The sequence below is a fragment of the Dermochelys coriacea genome, chromosome 3 (genome assembly GCF_009764565.3).
Source record: "Dermochelys coriacea isolate rDerCor1 chromosome 3, rDerCor1.pri.v4, whole genome shotgun sequence".
Taxonomy (NCBI): Eukaryota; Metazoa; Chordata; order Testudines; family Dermochelyidae; genus Dermochelys; species Dermochelys coriacea.
The window spans coordinates 17,250,876-17,273,207 of record NC_050070.1 but is presented as its reverse complement, the minus strand read 5'-3'; the positions used below and the strand labels follow the sequence as shown (position 1 = coordinate 17,273,207).

General features: G+C 43.5%; 1 protein-coding gene across 1 annotated transcript in view; it reads left to right on the top strand.

Moving 5' to 3' along the window:
• The first annotated feature begins 914 nt into the window (after positions 1-914).
• Positions 915-22,332, top strand: part of LOC119853485 (protein eva-1 homolog C-like) — a 260,289-nt gene continuing 238,871 nt past the window's right edge. Inside the window, exon 1 of the mRNA XM_043510156.1 lies at positions 915-1,033. The gene's annotated coding sequence lies outside the window, so the exon portion shown is untranslated. The remainder of the gene's footprint in view (positions 1,034-22,332) is intronic.

Genomic DNA, 22,332 nt, shown 5'->3' with positions numbered 1-22,332 from the left:
GTCTGCCCTTCTCAGGAGGTGGTGCCAGTTATAGAGTCTCTCTCTGCTGAAGGATTGATTTGCGTGAGGAGGGGCAGAGGGAGTTTGAATGCCAGCAAGAATGGCTGTGTAATCCAAACTTTCTTAAAAAAAAGAAAAGGAGTACTTGTGGCACCTTAGAGACTAACAAATTTATTAGAGCATAAGCTTTCGTGAGCTACAGCTCACTTCATCGGATGTGCATCCGATGAAGTGAGCTGTAGCTCACGAAAGCTTATGCTCTAATAAATTTGTTAGTCTCTAAGGTGCCACAAGTACTCCTTTTCTTTTTGTGAATACAGACTAACATGGCTGCTACTCTGAAACCAAACTTTCTTGTCTTCTGAATAACGCAGCCACCGAGCACAATCAGACTTTCAGTGATGTAGAGGCAATCTTCTTAAGAGGTTGTAATGCAGGAAGAAGACTGGCTTTTGTGAGTAGTAAATGAAGGAGTTATTAAAAAGGAAGGCGGTCTGGGCAAAGCTACCAAAAGCCTCATTGATATGTTTCAGGTTTGGGCATGGATTAGAGGAGAAATCCACAAGAATCTGCTTTTCAACTTTTTCTGTTGCCAGGGTTTGAATGGGACATTGGATATCCCCAGGGTCCTGAGAGACAGCACATGTGAAAACAGAACAGCATTCCTTCAGGGGCATGCATTAAGGACGTGACATCTGTTTTGCATCCAAACATTATTTGACAGCCTAGTTAAAATTGATGTTGTGACAGTAAAAATGCCAAGTATGCAAGGAGAAAGCTCTCCTTTCCTTTCAGTTTTGAATGCAGCCAGGCAATGGGAAAATGAGTGTGCACTCTCTGATCTTTCCTCTGCTTACAAATAAATGCCTCCCATTTCAGACAAGTAGGTTAGCCACCCGGGGTTGAGTCATCAATGGAACTTAAACAGCCTGATAGTGATAGACAAGGCCATTCATGTTTGGCAGTGGTGGTCTTTATGAATAGATAAGGAACAATTATAACGGCTAGTACTTTTGCATCCACTTATCTCAAGGTAGGTAAGCATCGTTATCCTTTACTTTTTAAGTTTGGGGAAACAGAGGCACGGAGAAGTTAAGGCTGGGATTTTCAAGAATGGAAGAGTGTTATAGGGGCAGCTGTGTCTTTTAGACTCCTTTTAAGATCCATGTCTTAGTGACTTGATCTATGTCATTAAGACCTTTTGACCAGTTTAGTACATGCCAAAATACAACTTGCCTTGACTAGTGTTTCTAGAAGGTGTAGGATTGAGCTAGCTAAGGAGATCTAAAGAGATGCTAGTCTAGACAAAAAGAAAAGGAGTACTTGTGGCACCTTAGAGACTAACAAATTTATTTGAGCATAAGCTTTTGTGAGCTACAGCTTACTTCATCGATGTAATAAATCACTCACTACAGGTCATCAATGGGGATTCAGTCTGGGACTTTCAACACTGGCCTCTATGACTAGAGCTTATAGAGTAACTTTGTTGGCTGGTAGAAAGTAGTAGGCTCTTATTACCTATGTGGACTGGTCTACAGAGGGAAACATAGCACCTTAACTCTGCCCATGTTGCATATGCTTTACAAAACAGTCTAGTTACATCACATGCTGTTTCTCAATCAATAATATTAACTGGAGCTGAAATTTTTTCAGTGTCAAGTACATTTGCCAAAAAATGCATTTTTGGGCACCAAAATTATTTGTTAATTTGGGGCAAATTTGGTAATAGTTCCAGCTGAAAAAAGAACTGGAAAAAATAAGAAACGCTGAAATATTTTTTCTTGACACTTTAAAAAAGATTTTTTTTTGGCACTTTTGAAATGAAGTGTCATTTTGAATAGATGTTTAGAATGTTTTGTTTACCCTGAACAATTTTTTCAGTTTTTAATTTCATGAAAAAATTGGGAAAAAATTCAGTTGCGGTTTGAGACCAACTGATTTTTTTCCTCAGATTTTTTAGTTCAGTTGAAAAATTATTTGCTCAGCCATAATATTAATACACCAAACCTTCACTGTGAACTAGCTAAGGTATACCCACACCTGCAAAAGGAAATGAAAGGTTAAGTCACCTAATGCTATTGGCCCCCTGCTTCTGTACCCAGACATACACCTCACCATTTCCCCAACTACCACAGCCTTAATTCTGCCCCGGGGTGCCAGCCTTTACCAAACAACCCCTTCTCAGCCCTATTATTTGTGGGTTTTTGGTGTCTAGGGAGCGGGTTGTTAGGCAAAGAGGGTCTGGCATCTCTGAAGGGGCAGAATTTAGTTACACACCAAGTTAGCACCAGACTGGAGACATACTTGAGCCCTGATCTACTTACACCCAGTTCTGTGCCTTTAAGCACTAGAGTTGTCCCTTGGGTATGGCAAATCAGGGCGATTGCTCCGGGCCCCGCGCTTTGGGGGCCCCGCGCGTTGGTGCGATTGGCCGGCATGGTCAGTCCCGGAAGTGATGGATTCATCACTTCTGACCCGCTCTCTCCCCTCCCCCTCCCCAGGGACATCCCTGTTAAGCACACCCTTCCTTCCCTACCTGCACACTGTGGGCAGGTCTACACTACGGGGTGAAGTCAACCTAAATTATGCAACTCCAGCTACGTTATTCAGCCAATGTAGCTTAGGTCGACTTATCGCGGTGTCTACACTGCGCTGGGTTGATGGGAGAAACTCTCCCATCGACTTACCTTATGCTTCTCATTCCAGTGGAGTACCGGAGTCAATGGGAGAGCAATTGGCTGTCAATTTAGCAGGTCTTCACTAGACCCACTAAATTGACCCCTGGTGAATTGATTACCGCTGCATCGATACACGGTAAGTGTAGACAAGCCCTGTAACATGGATAGTGCTCTGGGACAGGAGAGGCCCTGTCTGGCGGGGTGTGAGTGCTGGTGGACATTGCATTGCTCCCTTTCGTTTAGAATCGGTTGACATTTTTTCAATGGAACACTTTTCTTGCAGCAAATGCTGTTTTGTTGAAAACAAAAAGTTTGGCGGTAGCAGCTCGATTCCTGACAAGATTTCTTACAGGAAGACGTCTACACGGCATCTTTTGGCTTTCGTATTTTGTTTCCCGGGAGCGAATCTTTCATCCTGTTTGTGAGGGAGGCTTGAGTTTGGGACGATTTTAACTGAGCTGCTCTGAAGTGCTGATGTAAATAAGGTGTAAAGCCCGCGTGTGTCTCTGTTTTTAAGAAAAAGGATCAGTCAGGCAAGCTTGGGCTAAAGCTGACTCTGGTTTATGAGCCTATACAGCCAGTCTCACCCACTTATTAGACAAAACACAGAGCCTAGAGGTGGGAATTAAAACGGAGGGAGGCCAGGGTGTGGAGAAGCTGTTGAAATTTAGTGTAAAAGATTAAGTTCTTTTATGCCACATGACAGATCACTAAGCTAGCGTTAGTGCATTTCCTGTCTGTTTATATGTGTATAAATGAATAACAGATCTGCCCATTTGCTAGCCTGTGGCTACACTCCTTCAGCCAAACTGATAGGGCTTAATTTGAACTCAATCACCACAAGTGTTAAAAACCCTGTGTTATAGGGAATGGTTATTGATCACTGGAATAACTCAGTCTCAGGCATATGTCTGCTTGGGATTGTGTTTAGGAATTCATTTGACAAGATCAGCCGGTTGCCTTCACTGATCCGAACAGCCACCTTTGTATCCTTCTTTTATTTTTACTATCTTCCTACCCAGCTGGGAGCTGTTAAACAGGACAAAGGTAAAAGGGAGCACTGCGAGGTAGCAGGGGAATTGTGATGTGTGTGTAGGCAGTGTGTGACATGAGCCTTGTGGTGTTGGTATTAGATAAGTGGCAGCACCCTCCCGGTGTGGTGGGGGAATGAAAATACCAATGGCCCACATGGCAACTCTTGCACTACCACTAAAATGAATAATATGTAACACAGGCAACAGATACTGCAGGGTTGGCTGAACTCTGATTAGCAGTATCACCGTCATAATTGGATGATATTCTAATAGTGATGCAGGATTAATAATCTACTGTTCTATAGACCTGGTTTTACAGGGATAGTCAAGGATGAGGGACACATTTTATTTTTCCCAGCAAACACAAGAAGCGAACATCCTTGAATTTTAATTTGGTTTTTCAGCTGGATGTTTCCAGTCAGATAATTGTTAATTCTTTCACTTTCAAATTTTACTTTTGGATTGTCACCCAGGGTTAACACACAATTGAGATGAATAGTGCTGTGCACACTCCTATTAGGACTATTGTTTCATTTTGTCTACCTGCAGACTTGCATTGGCTTATGTGCAGGAGGCTTTCTTTGCAATCATAAGATATAGAAACAATTTTTTTTTAAATGTAAGCCTAAATTCTGTAGATATTGATGGGGCTATTCTAGAGTTGCTGGTGCCACTTCTTGCCAGCCCCATCAGACCTTTTACCTACTTATAGGTGACTCCTCATTTAGGACATGACCCTGAAAGCTGGTCTGTGTAGTGGAGCTCCTTTGAAGTCACCCACAAGGAGAAGCTTGCAGGCTTGGAGCCTTGCATGGTGAACCCCTCATCCCTGACCCCACCCCAGAGTCCTCACTCCCTCCTGCACCCCAACCCCCTGCCTCAATCTGGAGCCCCCTCCCGCACTCCAAATCCCTCGGCCCCAGCCTGGAGCCAGCACCCCCAGCCCAGAGCCCTCACCCCTCCCACACCCCATTCTCCTGTCTCAACCCACAGCCCCCACCCACATTCTGAATACCTTGGCCCCACCCCCTCAGCCTGGAGCCCCCTCCTGCATCCCAAGCCCCTCATCCACAGCTCCACCCCAGAGCCCGCACCTCCAGCCGGAGCCCTCAGCCTCTCCCACACCCCAACCCAGCGCAGTGAAAGTGCGTGAGGGTGTGGGAGAGCGAGCCACCGAGGGAGGCGGAATGTAGTGACTGGGGGGTAGGGCATGGGGAAGGGGCAGGGCAGGGGCTGGCCTCAGGGAAGGGGCGGGGGTAGGGTGTTCAGTTTTGTGCCAATAGAAAGTTGGCAACCCTAGATCCTCATCCAGCAAAACACTGAAGCCTAGGCTTCATTTTTTAAACATATGTGTAGTTCCAATCATTGACTTCACGTTTACTTAGACTTCAGTGCATAAAATGCTTTTCTGTATTGGGGCCCAAATGACCACCGGGTGCCAGGTCCTGTCTGAGGTGTGATTCAGTTTCAGAAGCACTGTTGGCTTTGGAGGTTGGAGCAGTTTCATTTGATCTTGCACCCATTGAAGTCTGTCCCTGCAGCACGGGTATGTGTGAGGTTATTCATCTTTTATTTTTTCCCCCAGGCTTGCAATGTTTATTAGGCTCTTTGGTGAACAGCCCTGGAAGCTGGCAAGTTTTGGATCACGATTGTGGTTATGTTCTGCCAGGGTGATCCAGCAGGCCTAATGCACTCCAGTTGCTGCCTTCACAAAGCATTGTATTATAGAATTCTTTTTATTCTTCCCTTGTTAAAAGTTTGTGGTTTATGAGGTTAAGGGACCTTTCTGGGTGAAGCTTTCACTGCGTGGTGATAAACCAGGTTACAAGAGTGTACTTAATTTTTCTGAGGTTAATTTCAAATAAATGGGACTCTTTTCCATTGTACCTACAGCAGAACAGAGCAGGCTTTGGGTTTTAAAATAAACTTTCATGAGCAAATATGTTGCATGCAAACAGTGGATAGCTACAGGGGCATGGAGTAAAAACACAGAGGAAATTTACTGAAAACATAAAGTCTTCTGTTTTGGACTTTAGAGACTGTTTAGGAATTGAATTTGCTCAGTATTCAAGCCCTTCCTGACAATCTGATACCTGACAATAGCCATCCCAAGGAATGAGTTGGCTGTCCACTGACAAGAGCTGCTCTGGGTAATTGCTCTACCTAATGTATCCTCCAAAGTCTGTACATTTGTGAACGGTGTCTAGTTATTTAATATAATCGAGCTTTATACCCCGTGTTTTATATTTTACCTTTTGGACAAGCACCTACAGCTTGCAATAAGTTATTAATGTCTAGAGGCCCCAAATGAGATCAGGGTCCCATTTTGCTACCTGCTGTACAAAAACACAGTGAGAGACACTCTCTGACCTGAAGAGCTTCCAATTTAAAACAAGACAGACAAAGGGCGGGAGCCGAAATAAAGACACAGAGAAGGGAAGTGACTTGTCTGAGGTCGCAAAGCAGGGACTAAAACACTGGGCGTATTATCTGCGAGGTCACGCCGTAAGTTATTTGGGTACAGCCACAGCTTTTCTGGCAGGAGTTCTCCTTCTTACGCATAGATGTTTGTAAATTTATTTTTAATTCTGATTTTAATGATTGTATTTCCGTCCGTTAAAGGAATGCATATATTGTGTGTAAATAAGCAATGGTTTGAAAGTGAGTGTATTCCTGCAAATTAATAGAATTCTGCAAAAATAACTTTTTTGGGAGGGGACAGAATTTCATCTTTACGATTATTACAAAGGCCCTGATCCTTCCAGGAGCTCCGTGTAATTGGAACTAGACGTCTGTTTGCATGGAGATTTTTTGCAGGAATGGGGGGCCTAACTTGCCACACTGAGGGCACAGATCAAATCAGAGAGACTTATTAAAAATCTAGGGCTAATGACCTTTCCTGTGATACGTGGCCCAACCTTCAGCTCCGACTAGCATAGTAGAAGTTAGACAGGTGTATCAATATACAATAATGTTGCAGTTATACTGCGTGGAGAAGCTTTGTATCTCAGCAGATGAGGCTGAAGCCAGATTTCCATAAATATGTACTTGGCGTCTGTATAGCGAGGGTCCAAGGACTATGGCTCAAGGCATTTACTGGAGATTAGATACCTCCTGCAAACTAGTCATGAGTCACAGGACCTTTGTAAATCATTAATATCTAGGAAATGCCCTTTGTTTCTATCCTTCATAGATACATTAAGCTGGATATTTGTATGGATTGACAGGTAATGAATAGATGCCATGTCCATAAACAACAATCTCTCCACAGTTACTCTTCCTATACCATAAGAACAGCCATATCGGGCCAAACCAATCTAGCTCAGTATCCTGTCTTCTGACAGTGGCCAGGCCCAGATGCATCAGGACAATTATTGAGTGATCTATTCCCTGTCATCCAGTCCCAACTTCTGGCAGCTGGAGGTTTAGGGACACCTTGAGCATGGGGTTGCGTCCCTGACCACCTTGGCTAATAGCCATTGATGGACCTATCCTCCCTGTATGTATCTAATTCTTTTTTGAACTCAGTTATACTTTTGGCCTTCACAACATCCTCTGGCAAGGAGTTCCACAGCTTGACTGTGTGTTGGGTGAAGAAATACTTCCTTTTGTTTGTTTTAAACATGCTGCCTATTAATTTTATTTGGTGACCCCTAATTCTTGTGTTATGAGAAGGAGTAAATAATACGTCCTTATTTATTGTTCCAACACCAGTCATGATTTTATAGACCTCTATCATATCATGGTCACCCATTCTGGGCCTGAAAGGGTTACAGCCAGCCCTGAGAGAGGGCTGGGGTGGTGAGCCAAAGGCTAGGCTGATGGGGAAGGCAGCCACATCTGGGGCCACCCCCCAGTCAGGCTAAAGCTGGCCCTATAAAAGGCTGTGAGCCAGGAGCTCAGGCAGTCTCTCTCTAGCTGTGGAGAGAGATGGGCCTGGCTGCTTGGGAGCTGAGTAAGATACCCAGAGTGGAGCAGGGCTGGGAGAAGGCTACAGGAGTTGGGGGAACTCCAGCCTGGAAACCCCCCAGGCTGCAGGCCTTGTTAAAGGCCGGGAAGGGTACTGGAGTTACAGAGGTGCAGCCCAGGGTAGGCAAAGGCAACAGGTCCAAGCCCCCTTTGCCAGTGATGAATGGCTTGTACACTGTAGTCTGCCCCAGTGAGCAGGGGCTAGAGGGTGACTGGCAGTAGCCATAGACTGAGGTGAGGTAGGGATAAAGGGTTCCCTGGGTAGGGAGACCCAGAGAGAGGGTGTACTGCCAGGGGGCAGCACCCAAGATATAGGGGCACCAGGGTCTGGGAGGGACATGGGGGCCTGAGGCAAGTGGGACACCAGCCTGCAGAGGGTGCTCCAGAGGCTGGAGAGCTAATTGCCAGGATGACCAGCGGAAGGCGCTGTGCTGGTGAGTCCCGCCTTGCTACACCCCCTTAGTTGTCTCTTTTCCAAGCTGAAAAGCCCCAGTCTTATTAATCTCTCCTCATATGGAAGTGGTTCCGTACTCCTAATCATTTTTGTTGCCCTTTTCTGAACCTGTTCCAATATATCTTTTTTTGAGATGGGGTGATCCCATCTGCACGCAGTATTCAAGATGTGGGCGTACCATGGATTTATATAGAGGCAATATGATATTTTCTGTCTGATTATCTGTCTCTTAATGATTCCCAACATTCTGTTTGCTTTTTGACTGCCGCTGCACATTGAGTGGATGTTTTCAGAGAACTATCCACAGTGACTCCAAGATCTCTTTCTTGAGTGGTAACAGCTAATTTAGACCCCATTTTATATTTATAGTTGGGATTATGTTTTCCAATGTGCATTACTTTGCATTTATCAACATTGAATTTCATTTGCCACTTTGTTGCCCAGTCATCCAGTTTTGTGAGATCCCTTTGTAACTCTTTGCAGTCAGCTTTGGACTTAGCTGTCTTGTTCCTTTGCCCAGATGACAGTTCCATTTTGGTTACATTTGGCTCAGTGATGGGCATCTGAGTTGAGAGGAAGTGGGGACCTTACTTTATACCTTGGGCATAGATTTTTGGGAGACCATGGTTTACTTTATTTCCACATCGGGGTGGATATCTGAAATAATAAAAATGCAACGTTTGATTCACTGCAGCTATCAATGATGCTTCAATACATGGTGCTTATTAAGTAGGTACATTGAATAGCAGTTACCTTGGATGAAAACACCTGGCTGTAAGATCATGTTTATCAGTGTAAGAAGTGATGTTATGGAATCATCAGCTCTATTTAAAGAGGGGGAAGGTGATGCAGGCACTGGATACTCTCACCCTGTTCATTACAAAAACCTAAAAGCAATTGTGGTTAGCAAAACTGAAAATGTCATTCAAATGGCGTATTAACATCCATGACTGCTGAGCTTGATTGACCCTCACCTTTCAGAGTTCTTGGTATGGTCTCAAAATAGGGGAAAATGCAGCAGATTTGTCACTGGCGTAACTCCTTTGCAGTTAATGTTCTCTGAGTGCTGGATTGGGAACTGGGAGACCTGGACTTTGTTGCTGGTTCAGCCAGTGGCCTGCTGGGTGATCTTGAGCAGGTCACTTCCCGTCGCTGTGCCTCCATTTACTCATCTGCAAAATGGAAGTAATAGTACCGACAGCCGTGGTATGGCACTTTCAGATCTTCAAATGAAAAGCTCTAAATCAGACGTAAGTGCTGTTACTGTTACATGGGGGTTGAATTTGGCAGCATTATGTTGAACTGGGATGGGTGGATGTTCTTGTGGGTAAGGCTCTGGACTAACACTCGAGATTTTAGGTTTGATACCTATGTGACCTTTGGGCAAGTTGCTTCCCCTTTTGTATCTCAGTTCCCCCTAGGTAGAATATGCATATCACACAAGGGTATTGACAGGGAAAATCGTTAATGTGTGGGAGGTTATCCAATAGGCTGGTGATGGGGCACCATACTAAGAGAAACTGCTGAGTTCTGCCCAGCATTACTGGTGATGATGTGTCTGTAAAGGGCACACTCAAGGGTTAAGTGGAAAGAATAAAGTCTCCAGAGTGAAATGTCCTTAATGGAGTCTAGACATCAAGAGAACTAGTGTCTCACACTTTTAGGCCTGGTCTACACTAGGAAATAGCTTTGGTATAAGGATGTCACTCAGGAGTGTGAAAAATCCACACCCTGGAGTGATCTAATTCCCAGTGTAGACATCACTAAATCAATGGGAGAATGCTCCCATTGACCTAGCTACCACTGCTCCGGGGAGGTGGAATACCTATGCTGACAAGAGAACCTCTCCCATCGGCATAGGTAGCATCTTCACTGAAGTGCTACAGCAGCACTGCTTCAGTGTTTAGTGTAGACAAGCCCTGTAGTATTGCACAGATGCCCTTAGGGCCTTGTTTTGCAGCTGCACCTTACAGCTGATTTGGGGCAATTCCCCCAGTGTAGAGCAGGCATAGGAGTTACTAACTGAAGTAGCTGCCACTGATAAGAGCCCCCAGGGTGGTGGTCTTTTCAGTTTTGTTTACACTGTATTCTACCAGTTTATTACCACATTGTATCATAGGAGCTTTGACTTGACTTACTCCTGTTCCTGTAGCATGTTCTGCATCTTTGTAATGAAAGATTAGAGAGAGAGAGCCAAGTAATTAGTTACCTTCTCCCATGGAGAAGCTTATGTTTCAGTAACAGAAACTGACTTAATCCTAATCTTATGCCACTGTCACTCTTAAAAGATTTACCAAGGCTCCCTCATCTGGAGTAAGCTTCTGAAAAGGCCAGTGCACTCTTGCTATTTCTTGTACTCTAATGTTATTGGGAACCTATGTAAACCTACCTATTGTAACTCCCATGTGAAATAGTACAAGTGGTCTCCATGGTGAATCTCTGAAATCACATACACCTTAATAAGTGAATCATGGTTTGCTAATATGCTGAGAGGACCGGAAATTTGAGCAATGATATAGATGGGAATCAATACCAGCATCAGGAGGGGACAAAGAACCTGCCTTGGTTCCCATGTTCCCTTCCCACTGGAGTCTTGGATGACATTTTTCTCCATCATATTTGTATGGCATTTAGTGGCAGATATATCCCCAAGGATCATCTGCTTGGTGGTACAATAATACAACACTTGCACAACACCAACCTATTATAAACACTGTACAAGAGACTGAGGGTACAGTGTATCAGTCTCTTCCACTTGTCCAACAATGGCCTCCTTTCTACCCTTTCATGCAACCTAGCCACTGATTGGTGAGAACCTTTTTCCCTGAAACTGCCTCCTTAACACTCTCCACCTTGTTGGCTGCCAGGGATGGACGTATGATCTATGAAGCCCAAGCATGCAGGTGGAGGATTCCCAGCCATGGATTACCCTTTCTCTGAATATGGAGGATGGAAGGAAACTAGGCCTTGTATTCCCTCCTATCCCAATGCCTGAAGTGAGGAATAAAGCTGTAAATTGCTGATGCATCCTGGGGCGTCCAGCAATTCTTGTGCTTTAAAAACAACCCTCTGAACTCCCCTTCTCTTCAAATCTCACATCTTTGCTCCCTAGCCTTTACCTATTAATCCCTTGCTTCCTCTGCTGCTACATATTTCACTCTGTAAAGTGGTTTGAGGTAGTGATTTGTGTGAAAGACACTGCACCAAGTGGCATAGGCATTGCCCAGCATTCCTCTGGCGTGATCCATCTTACTATTGCACTTCCCAACGAATTGTTCTCTACTCCTATATGTTCCGCTGCTGTATCTGCCTTTTAATGGAATGTTACAGAATGCCAGAGATGCCTTTAGTGGAGTATCCAATGTGCTTGCTACTCGACTGCAATTGTGTCAACAACTATATTGAAGTTTGTCGGAGAAACCAAGATGGGACAGTTTTGGGGATTTCATGGTCCAGCTACCATTCAATGAAGTGGCCCTTATTATGCCAGTGGACTAAGTAGCAGCCTTTTTTCCCAGCTATTTTTAGTTGCTTCTTACGATGAGCTTTTGGACCAATTAGCCCAGATTTCTCCACTGAAAGTGGATTAGGGAGAAAGAGTGATTAAGTCTTGAATGCCTGTTTTGACAGGGTTACTGTTTTTCTCTTTTATCCCAAACCTGATCCATCTCTTTCCTCTGTGGGATTCAGAGCCCGTGACACAGGCCTGACATATCCTTCAGAGGCCTTTTCATCATCTTAAGATGCCCTCAGATTTGTTGTTTTTAGTCATCAGTCATTTCTTTTCTATAAGAAGCATCTTCCCCTTCCCCCTAGTGCGCACACCAATTCTCCAGGAGAATCAGGAACTGAAGTGTTGGCTCCTTTTAAAATCAACACAGATTCTTTAAAAAAATTGGGGTGGGGGAAAAAATCTCATCTGTAGATGTCTGTGTATTAATGTTAATAATCTGTAGTGGTTTATATCTTTATAGTGCTTTATAAACATTGAATTGCTAATCCTCACAGTGCTCTCTAAGGGAGGTTGGTGGTCATATCCCTATAGCAAAGATGGGAAACTGAGGATATGTCTATGCAGCAATTAAATACCAGCAGCTGGCATGTGTCAGCTGATTTAGGCTTGTGGGGCTATAAAACTGCAGTGTAGATATTCGATTCAGGGCCCCTGCAATTAAATGTTTGTGTGCAAACCTTAATTTAAAACCTTCCCCTTTATCAGTAGGATCAGTCTTCAAATGGGATTGTGATGTTTATTGAAGATTATTTTAAATTTCAGGGGTCATAAATTGGTTTGTGACTATGGCAAATGTATTGATTTTTTGGATTATGACCAAGTGGGATTAGCCTAGGGCTGGCTCACCACTCCACCTACACCGGCCAAATTGGGAGATAATTGATTAACTGGTGATTAATCAGTTAATGCGGGGATTCAGTTTGTCAGCTGGTGACTGTTAAATGGCATACAAGGAGAGATAGGAGGTGGAACGAAGAAGCCCAGGATCTAACAGAGGTGAGCCCCCCTGTGCCAAGGGGGTATATTGTAGCTTGGGAAAAGCCGAATGGTGTTGGGACATGAAGCTGCAAAGACACTGTGAAAAAAATACACTGTGGTGAGCTATTGTAAGAGTGCATGAGGAAGCACATCCTGTGTATTGCAATAGTACTCAGAGATCCCAGTTAGGATTGGAGCTCTGTTTTGCTAGGTGCTGCAGCTGCACAAATTCATACAGGCGAGTCCCTGCTCTGAAGACTGCCAGATCCTGCAAACTGAACTGTGTGGGTGAGTCTTCGTGCCAGGGATCAGCTTAGAAGCTGGGGCCTAAGGAGATAAATGACATAGGAAGTATATATAGGAGATGGATACAAACCTTTTACTTTACTCCACTGAAGCCTTTCTCTTTTTTCTGAGGTGCCTGTTACCAGGGTATCTCAGCCTTGTTCAAAGTCGGTGGGAGTCTTGCCATTGATCCCAATAAGAGTAAATCCTGCCCATTGACTCCACTGGAATTACAAGTACAGTATGAGTACGGGTTTGCAGCTGTGATCCATGCTTTTGAATATAATCCTATGTGCTTCACAGCCCTTAAGCCTCACTCATCCTAGAAACTGGAAGGGGCGGTCCTGCTGGTGTGTACTGTTATGCTTGATCATAAAACTGAGATGGGGAAAGCCCTTCCCCAGCCTCTAGGCCAATGGAAAGTAGAACCATTTTCCCCCTTTGTCTTGTGTCCATAGGATGTTTTAAGTTTTATGGCTAATGGGCAGCATAGCTTGGTTCAAGGTGCTTTTTGGAGAAAGACGATAGGTCTGAGATTTAATACTGACAACATGCTTTACCTGTTATGTATCAATTTGTTGTTCTGGCCCATTCCCAAGTGACATGCCAGCCCGTTATACAAAACCCTCTATTGTTTACCAGCAAGGCCATGCACATGTATCATGCTGCAGTCCTTCTTACTAGAAGCAGTGTAAGATTCAAAGAGAAATACAATTATAAGGATTAAAGATTAAAACTAATTCTCAGTTGTTCAATGGAGCAAACTGCAAATGGTTATTAAAGTCTTATGAGCTGCTTACAACAAGGAGGAGATGAACATTATACCATATGCAGGGGACTGAGATTTCCAAAGCATTACAACCTTTAATTTAGAGATTTAATCTACAAGTAATTAATACAATGTTCTTTCTGTCTTGTGACTAGAGAAAGTTTAGTTCATTAAAACACTTTTGGTTGAGGAGGAGAAAGGAAGAGGTAAAAGCCCTGATTCAGGAAAGCCTTCCAGTTCATGAAAACATATAAGCATGTGCTTAAGGATTACAGCTCCCGTTAAACAGGTTTCGGACTAGCAGCCGTGTTAGTCTGTATTCGCAAAAAAGAAAAGGCGTACTTGTGGCACCTTAAAGACTAACAAATTTATTTGAGCATTAGTCTCTAAGGTGCCACAAGCTCCCATTAAAGTCAATGGGACTTCAGCACATGCTTTTCTGAATCTGGGCCAAAGTTAGGGTCACAGTGATTCCAGTAGTAGTTTAAATACATTAGAGATCAAAAGACAAAGGTTGGGTTGGTTATTTCGTTGTGGGTCAGAAGGTCATGAGCTACTAGTTCAAGCAAGGACTTGTTGATCAATGAGCTATAGGATATTACATATGACATTTTGAGGGGAAGCACAAGCTGATTCTAAAGTAGCTTTACTTTCCAAACGGATTAATGTTGTCTCAGACCTGTCAGTTTGCTTGGCACCATACAAATATTGAAGACCTGGTTCTTGCCTCAAAATATGGAGAATCCAAACACTGCAGACACTTGGCTTGCAAGTAGCTCTTACACAAATAGCCCCATTTGACTACTCAAGCAAGCTTTCGTAGGGTTGGGCCCTAAATCATATGTAAATGGTATAGCTCAGTCAATTCATATGTGCATCTTTCAAGTAGTGCAATAGTTTTGATTTTGACATATGTAGGGCCTGTGCTTGGTGGCTGAAAATGGAAGCCCTCACAAAAGTGAGTTTGGAGTAGAGTGAATCAGAGCAGATTTCGAACACCCCAGATTTCAGGGGCATTTAGATTTGGGGTTAGGTTTCACTTTCTAAAGCTAGGGGCCAGCTACAAAATATTGATTTGAGTTTAGATGCCAAATCTCCCCAATTTTCAGACAGGAATCTAGAGCTTTGATTCAGCCCAAAATTTGTCTTTAGGAATGTAAATTTTTTATTTTTACTGGTACTTTCTATATCTGGGCTTCTCAACCTTTTTCTTTCTGAGGCCCACCCCAACATGCAATAAAAACTTCATGGCCCACCTGTGCCACAACAATTGATTTTCTGTATATAAAAGCCAGGGCAATTGTCTGGGGCCCCATGCCACAGGGTCCCTCACGAAGCTACGTTGCTCAGGCATCAGTTCCGGGTGGCAGGGCCCTGGGCCTCAGCCCTATCCGGTGAGGCTTCAGCTCTCTACCCTGGGCCCCAGTGAGTCTAATGCTAGCCCTACTTGGAGGACCTCCTGAAACCTGCTTGCGGCTCCCTAGGGGACTCTGGACCCCTGGTTGAGAACCACTGTTCTAGGTGAAAACAAGAACAGTATAGGACCATGCCTGACCATATATGGTAGCACATATGCCTTCAACTTGTATACAACCTCAGAAACAAGCAAGGTATGTCTCTAGCCTACTGAAATATCATTATAGTAGTAATAAAGGGGATATTTTCAAAAGTGCTCAATGTTGACATCACTCTGCTCCTATTTAATGTCAATATAAGCAGAATCCATATCATTGACTTTAATGGGGGGAGGGGAGAGTTAGACCAATGGTTATGAAAATCCCAGCCAAGTGGTATATTTCTCTAGTAGTTGACTCTGTTATTTTGTTTGCAGTCATTGCAGAGCACTGTAAGCCTTCATCTTCAGTCTCCCCTGTGAAACCTGGTGTTTTAGTCCATCTTTAGTTCACAAGGCTGGTGTCCGGAGACCTTGGGAAAGAGGATGCAATGTTGATAGGACACCAGGCTGGGCATCAGGTTTCATTTTCTGCTTCTGCCACAGACTCCCTGTGTGATCTTGGATAAGCAGCTTCATTTCTGTGCCCATTTCTCCATTTGTAAAGGGGGATAATGCTGCTTCTCGAGCTTTGTAAAGTGTTTGAAGATCCATGCATGAAAAGTATTAAGTATTAGTAAGCATGATAGAGATAAACAGAAGTCAGAATACTTCTTCCCACAAGTAATCAGTCTGTCTGGAACCTGAATATTTTATAAATGAGCTTTTTGATATTATTTATTATGGAAATCCCTGACCCTTGGGGGTTGCTTTCCCAAAGAAGCTGGAATAAGCTATAGCCACGAGTATCCAAGGTAAATCAGATCCTTCCAGCTCCTTTCAGGCAGTGGGCCCAGAGGGGTCTGATTGGGATTTCTGTTCCAACAGCCTCAGTCCTCTACCCTTCCACATGGGAGAATCTTTCACAGCATCCTGATGTCATCAACACTCAGCTGCAAAATGTAGATATTTGCAATGCCTTTGGTTGTTAGCTCCCCTTCATCCCAACCTTCTCCTAATGCTGTAACCCCACTAATGTTTCCACTCCATCTGAATCCTGAATTTCAACTGGGAGAGAGTTAAACTCATTTGGAATTTTTCAACAAACCATTTTTCACCAAAAATACCAATTTGTCAAAACTAACATTGGTTGTAAAATAGCATCAGTTTCAACAAATCTCCCGACTTGACCAATTTTTTGGGGGGGAAAAATGTTCAAACTTGTTAAAACATTCCATTTCAACATTTAAATTCTAAAACCCTAAACTTCTAGCTTGAAAATGATTTTTCATTTGAAATTTTAGTAAATTTAGATGTTAAAAACTGTCAAAATTAAAACAACACTGTTTGAAATGATCAAGATGAAGCTTTTTTTCAGATGTATAGATTACAAAAAAAATTTCCCCAAAAGTCAATCTTGAAAGCTTTTGCATCTTGAAAATTTTCCTTGGATGAAAAAAACATTTATTTTTTTATCCCAACTCTAACAGATAATTCTGTTTGACCCCTGTGTCTTTATGGATAGTACAAGGAGAAGTTCTAGCTGTTTTCTACTGTAGCAATTGCTTGATGCAGACCAGAAACAGCTCTGTTTGTTGGTGTGGGGAAGGTAACCTCTGCTCTGAAACCATATCCAAAAAATTTTCCCCTCTTTCTCTAGAGGGGAAGCCCAAGATATATGCTCTTGATTTATCCCCTTGAAGGGACGGTTCTGCTTGGCATCCTACCGATTCCTTAGTGTTTTTATCCTCTGATCCTTTTTCCCCCAGCCTAACCTCCAGGCCCAGGATAAGAGAAGGTGAAGGGAAGACAGAGTTACAAATTGTTTGTTTGACATTTGTCTGCTCCATCTTTTTGCATATTGTGTGGCTGACAGAATTTTCTGCAAGAAACATACCTTGCATGCTAATCTCTGTGCATTAACTGATCACAGCATAAATGCTTGTCCATTAATCCACTGCCTTCCTGTATGTCTTTCATCTCCTTGCTTTCCAGCGTTCTCCTGTTTCACTTTTCCTTCTCCTTTTTTTTCTTTAACTCCTTTTTAATACAACGCTACATCAGCTTGATAGCTCCAGGCTGTGGAAGCAGGGGTAGATATTGTAAGCAGATGGATAGACAAAGTTAATAAATATACCACCCAAAGTTGAAAGCTATCCTTCCTGCAAGGGACTATCTAGATTTGATTTTCTGACAGACATATTTCCATTTCCACTGACATCAATAGCCTAATGGCTTTTGTGCAGTACATTAGCTAAAAGAATATAAATATACCCAGATGATTCTGATGATACTATTAGTTTGATTTTATCTTCTCATTACATTGGCAGGTTGTATGGTAGAAGTTTTGAAATTTACTAAGAACTAGGTGGTTTTTTATTATTTTGGTTATTTTGCTATTGAGATTTTTAGTATCTTATTTAAATTTCTCTAGCTGCAATGACCGTATTTGAAACATCTACTAATAATGCTATTTAAATGCAGAAATCTAGAGCTGAAAACCAGAATTCAATCAGAGAAGCCATAAATTACATTTTAAGAAGGACTTTTATGCAGGAGAAATCTTGCAGCTATATTACTTAGTTACCAAAGCCATTTTCACTTAAACTTTCTACCTCATAGTCACTTGTCTGCAACTATTTGATCCTGCAGTGAAGCTGAACTTGTGATGTCCCAGATTTCTTGGCAGCTGACTTGCCTTGTCATGAACTAAGGATTATGACTTCTCTGCAGCAGAAGTAATTGGGCTGGGAGGGAGAAAACCCATTTTATTTACAAACATCTTCAATAACAGGAAAAGGGAAGAAATGAGCACCATCAAGGGGTAAAATATTGCAGTACGTCTCTTTAGCTAGTGAAGTTCAACATCACGATTAAAAATTAAATGCACATATGGAATCTCCCTTTTGCTCTCTGTTAACATACTCATCTGTGTATCTCCCCAACCCAATGGCTGGTCACACACCATCTGGTCTATGAATTTTTCCTACCCATTGTTTCACTCTGGAAGTCATTTCTCCCTGCTAGTATGTCCCCATTTACCTTTGAAGGGACTGTTTACCCCTCACCCCATATCTTTCCCCACATGCTTTGGGGGTTTTTCCTTTCCTCTTCAGGAGATTCTCCCTCTGGATCCTGTTCCCTGGAGGGGAATGGAGAAAGCAGCTGCTTCCCAGAACCTGCTTCTGTGGGGCTCAACAACAGAAAGAGTGTGGAGACTGGGGCTCTGTGGCAGCAGGGCCCAGGGAAAGAGAATGGAAAAGAGGGAGAAAAGTACTGTGGGCCACATAACAGCAGCAGGGACAGGAGCTGGGGTCAACTGGAAAGGAGCCTCTTTTGAGCCTAGGTACACTGGCCACTGACTGCACAAAGGCTGCTGGGGAAGAGGGAGGTGAAGAGAAGGAGCCCAGTCAGTCACAAGGTTGGTTGTCAGCTCCTCCTTCTCTGGCTTTGACTTCCTCCTAGACTCTTTGCCCTTGTTTATACCTCATATTGGCTAACGTGTGGTAACTAGCCCATTCTGTTTGCTGCTTGCCCACTAGAATCCACTGTGTCTTCACTAGGAAAAAATGTGTGTTCTTACCTCATGTTAGCTACACATGGTAACTAACATGAGTTAAAATCCTAGAGAAGACAAGGAAGTTTGCAGGTTTCACATATATTAGTAGGGTGTGCTAAAAACTATGAGGGATCCTAGGGTTTATCTCAACCTACTAACTAGTATTTAAACTACAAACCATCCTAATTTCACTAGGCTTTTACCTCATGTTCGTTACTTCATGTTCGCTAACATGAGGTAAGAACACATTTTTTCCTAGTGAAGAGATACTGTGGGTTCTAGTGGGCAAGCAGCAATAGAATGAATGATGCTTAGGGACATTTTCACCTCACTTTTTTCCCTTTCTTGTTTTACTCTGTAAATTTCCAAAGTTGGAGAAGTTTTTTGAAAATATATAAAATGGAAAAAGGAAAACAAGTAAAACTCTAGACCTCATTCCCTTTACTTGGAATACCCAAATTGAGTGACTCTCCAGGAATGCTGCAAGACAGCTGTTTGATAGGGTTTCTGGAGACAGATGAAGGGGGATTGGTGGCTAGCTGGCCAAGTTCCTGCGGAACTGATTATTTTAATGAGGCTGAGATTTAATGTAATTCTATATAATGTAGGATTAATTATGGTGGGGCATCCAGAGTTTTGGACAGGTGCCTTTATTTAAAATCAAAATACATTCATTCTATTGCATTTGGTGTTTAAAAAAATAGGCAAATAGGAGGAGAAAACATTCTAATTTTCAATTAAATTTCAGATTTTGGTTTTTGGAAATTGATCCACAAAAAATTGAAAAATTTCAAATGAGAATTTTTTGTTCAAAATTTTTTGTGGGGGGTGGAAAGGGTTATTTTGATTAGCCTTAGTAACAACTCTTGGTCTACAGTCACCTGGACCAGAGCTGAACCTTGCAGTAATAGGTTCTGTATTGCCTTACCTATCTTCTGTTCAACATGCAGTTGGTCATTCTGTCTCTAGACTGAAGGACTACTTAGGGGGAGAGATTCTATTTGGTATGCGTAAAGCTGACAGAATCGGGCCCCTCAGGTGCATTAAAAATGGAGCTACTCTCACTGCCCATGAAGACTGCAGATCCCAGCACATAGGTGCTGGAAGTAGGTGTGCTGGGAATGCTGCTCTACCCCCTGGTTTGAAGTGGTTTCCATCCTGCATAGGGTTTACAGTTTGGTTCAATGGCTCTCAGCACCTCCACTATAAAATTGTTCCAGCACCCCTGTCCCAGCATGCATTTCTCAGCCTTAAACTGGACAGCCTTCTAAGGGTATGCCTATGCTGCAATCAGAAGGGTTTGCAGGATGTGCAGACATACTTGAGCTAGCTTTGACCCATCTAGATCAGTTATTAGTAGCAGTGAAGCCTCAGCTAACTTCAGCTGCCTGAGTAAGTATCCAGGTCTTGGCCAGGTGTGCATAGCCCACACTAAAGCCTGTGCTGCTGCAGCTTCACTGCTATTGGTACCCAAACTAGCTAGATTACAGCTAGCTTGGGTAAGTCTACATATGCTGAAATCATACCTAACCTAAGGAAAGGGACTAATTCTACTCCCCCAGCAAGGAACTCTTCATGGAGGTAAGAGAGGGTACTTGGTGAGGGCAAGAGTGGCAGAACTGGGAGAGCAGACTCATGGCAGGTTGCCAACGAAATCCATGGGTTGCTAAAAGTTTGGGCACTAGTGGTTGATGGGAAACTCATAACAAATCTTAGAAATGTGGTTATTTTCTTGTATGTACATTTCTATAGCAGTCACTGCCTTAATGCTTCGGTAAGCCTATCACTGAATTTACAAATAAAGACCATCAAACCATGCTGAGTTGTTTTTTGATCATGTTGCAATGCTTCGTGCAGCTGCATTTCATCCATGACAGGCTGGGTCTAAAGGTGAAACTTGCATTGTCTTGAGCAGCAATTTATAAAATGAACCCTTGGTCATTTTTATAAAGATAAATGATGCTGTTGGTCAAGGGGTCAGGTTCACAGAAAGGCCTGTTCTTACCTCCGTGGAGTCTGATGTAGGACAGATTGCTTAGCTGAGAGGCGTCTCTGATGACAGCAAAACTGAGAGGCACTGAAATGTCACCTATTGCAATAATAAACTGCACTCCACCTTGCAGATGTTAGCTTTAACATTGTAAAAGAAATGCCAGGTCTGTCAGTGCATGCTGCGAGGTGACTTGATGATGGTTTAAAAATATCTTCACAGGGAGACTATACCAAGCACTCTTTAACTGAGCAGAGAAAAGCAAAATATTGGGCTAAATATAGGGATAACTGCGTGAAATTTAGTATCTTATGACATACCAGAGCAGAGGTCAGACTAAATGAGCTGAATGATCCCTTCTGGCCTTAAACTCTCAATCTCTTTCATTAGTTTGTAGCAACATCTTTTGGGCTTGGATACATAGTTTTAAGGATTTTACTTCCTTTGACTAGGTGGAGATCAGCCACTTAACACTAGAACTGGTTTCAAAAGTGAACAATTTCAGTGAAAAATTTCATTGTGAAATTGCAGCGAGTTCTCTTTAATCAGTACTAGAAGGCAGGAACAGTGAAGATCTTGAGTTGAGGGTCACAATCTGTCAATCAGGGAGTGTTGTGTGACTAGCATTAGTTGGCTGAGATGTGGGACCCTGTAGTAAAGTGGTCAGGATAGGGTTAACTACATTTCTGGGAGTCTGATGGTTGGAATCATACTGCACCCCTTAGTTCCTGTTTTAGTCCATGGGTGTCTCTCCCACACCTAGGGTTGCCAACTCTCCCGGTTTTGCTGAGAGTCTCCTGGAATCAGGCCCTATCTCCTGGAGGCTACTGAAGTCAATCCCAGAGATTTTTAGGCTGCTAAAGTCCAGCTGTCCATTGGGGCTAAGGCAGGCTCCCTAGCCCCATGCCACTCCCAGAAACGGATGGCATGTAGCCCAGGTGGGGGGCTGGGCATCTCCACATGCTGCCCCCACCTTGAGCACCAACTCCGCGGTGCCCATTGGCTGCAGTTTCTTGGCCGATGGGAGCTGCAGGGGCAGAACCTGCAGACAGAGGTAGCGCACAGCGATCCTCTGGTCCCCCACCTAGGAGCCGCTGCTAGAGGGATATGCTGGTTGCTTTTGGGAGCTGGCCAAGGTAAGTGCCGCCCAACTCCTGCCCCAGCTCTGAGTCCCATCCTGCACCCCAACCCTCTGACCCAGGCTCAGCACAGAGTCCCTTCCCACACTCCAAATCCCTTGGCCCTGCACCCCTTCTTGGACCTCTGCCCCAGCCCAGTGAAAGTGAGTGAGGGTGGGGGAGAGCAAGTGACAGATGGAGAGACAGAGGCTGGAGTGAGTGGGAAGGGGCAGGACAGTGGCATGGCTTTGGGGAAGGGGCAGGGCAATGGTGTTTAGGTTTGTGCAATTAGACAGTTGCAACACTACTCCCACCCCATTCCATTTGATGCAGTTAACTAAAGCTGCAAGTTCCCAGTCTGCGGTCCTATGAATTGACTTATTCTATTGCTCTTTGCAGCCCATTGACAAAGGGGATCAGAGTGAGAATGGAGCAGTCTGACTTGGTTCTCCCTGTTTTAAAACGCAAACCAAAAGAGACCCATGAGATTCA